General features: G+C 32.0%; 1 long non-coding RNA gene across 1 annotated transcript in view; it reads right to left on the reverse strand.

Annotated features, from left to right (window-relative positions):
• Positions 1–2194, reverse strand: part of LOC128250119 (uncharacterized) — a 43099-nt gene that overhangs the window by 11046 nt on the left and 29859 nt on the right. The gene's annotated exons all lie outside the window — the stretch shown is intronic.

The following is a 2194-nucleotide window of genomic DNA, read 5'->3' on the forward strand; positions in this document are numbered from 1 at the left end:
TTATCTTATGAACTGTATTAGCTGACAGTTGTTTGTGCTATAAGAAGTAGAGGACTCATAGATGAGTCCTGAATAACACCTGATAGCTTCATCAGACACTCGAATATGAAGAGCAGCTGATATATATAAATGTATGTGTATTTATGTATGCATATGTATGTATGTATGTATGTATGTACGTATGTATGTATGTATGTATGTATGTATGTATGTATGGTTGTATGCATACGTATGTATGCATGTATGTATGTATGTATGAATGTATGTATACACACACAGTATGTTTGTGTGCGTGTGTGTGTATACCTATGTATGTTTATGCACAGAGAGTGTGTGGTGAGAGAGAGAGAGAGAGTATTGAAACATTCCCACAGAGCAGGAACGAAACCGAACCCGTATCTTCATAGTTGCGAAACAATTTCCGTCCCATATAGACACACAACGCTACGCTGATCATAAATTTATATGGAAGCGTATTAATGAATGGATCGAATTACAAATATGTTACTGCTACTTATATTCAAAGCTCAGAAACGAGAAAGTGGAACGCTAAAAGCAGGAGAGTCGAGATAAAGTATAGAGGGACGGAACTAAATACAATAAACAATGAAACCACCATGTTATCACGTCTTCGAACATAGGAATTTGAACATAAGAACAAAAGCCCTTTTTTAAATGATCTAGCCTATGGAGGAAATATAATCTTCATGGCCCTTTTCAAGTTCTCGAAATTACCTTCAAGCCAAATATCTCCAGAAAGCTTGCAACGAAATAGACTGCTATATATTACCATGATCCTAGAATGATGAAAGGTAATGCTGAAGAAAACGAGATTCATGCCTGCATTGTTAATAAAAAAAAAAGTGATAATGTTGTCCACTGGATTTCTTGCATATTTACGAAAACTTCTGACATGTTGAGATAAAAATTTATGAGTTTACACACACGTTAGATCCATAAGGCCCAGCTTAAGCACTGTATTTCCATTGACTCGTCTATGCACTTCATCACAACTGTTTAACTAAAATCGATACCGGTAATAAGATGTAGCGGTTTTAAGGGATTTTATATTTTCGTTTCAAAAATCGATGGGCTGGTGTTTTTTTTAAGAAACCATTGTTGCGACATTCCTTGTCCCTGATGTTGTAATTGTTGTTATTGCTGTTGTTGTTGTTGATGTTATATTCATTGTGTACTCCATTTCAATATATCAAAAGCAAAAATCAATATCTTTTGAAAGCCATGTTTGGTTAATATAATTAATATAATCATTTATTTAATTAATTATACTTTTATCATTAATTAATAATTCAACTAAATTCTAACATCAACAAGAAAGTAACTTCTGCATGCCATGCAAAAGAAGAAAGCAAACCAAAATATGAAAACGGAAGCCAAAGTGCTGCCTGACGCAAATTGTAGAAATTTCGAATCAAAAATAAAAGTAATAAATAAATAACATGAAATATCGGTTTGGTTTGAATTGCTAACATTTTCGAAAAGAAAATATGGACATGTCAGGCTTGTGTAATTTCATGCTTATTCATATAATAATTAAAACAGAGAATAATAATTATGATGATAATACTAATTAAGCTGATAGTAATAATGATAATAATAATAATTATTATTATTATAATAACAACAACAACAACAGTTAGAAGGAAAATGATAATATAATTAACATAATAAATATTAGTAATATTATTTATCATTTGCGGTTCTTACGGTTGCTAGTGTCATTTTCAAGTGACAAATTAAAATAGAAATAAATGTATTCTGGAGGAGGAAAATTGAAACATAATAGAAAACCGACATCGCAAAATAAAATATAACGATGCATATAGTAAAATACAGTTTTATTACCAACTATAATTAAATTACTTTTAATTTAGACGTGTATGAAGGCGGTGAGCTGGCAGAATCGTTAGCACGCCGGGCAAAATGCTTGGCGGTATTTCGTCCATCTTTACGATCTGAATTGAAATTCCACTGATGTCGATTTCCTTTCATCCTTTTGTGGTCGATAAAATAAGTACTAGTTGAGCACTTGTGCCGATGTGATCGACTCATCTTCTTCCCCGAAATTATTGGTCTTTTGCCTAAATTCTTATCCAATCTATTCGTGTATGATTTTCTCTGTTTGCATATAGATATATAAATGTGGGTGTGTGTGAAAATAAGTAATTTTTTT

Source organism: Octopus bimaculoides, chromosome 19, assembly GCF_001194135.2.
Source record: "Octopus bimaculoides isolate UCB-OBI-ISO-001 chromosome 19, ASM119413v2, whole genome shotgun sequence".
NCBI classification, from domain to species: Eukaryota; Metazoa; Mollusca; class Cephalopoda; order Octopoda; family Octopodidae; genus Octopus; species Octopus bimaculoides.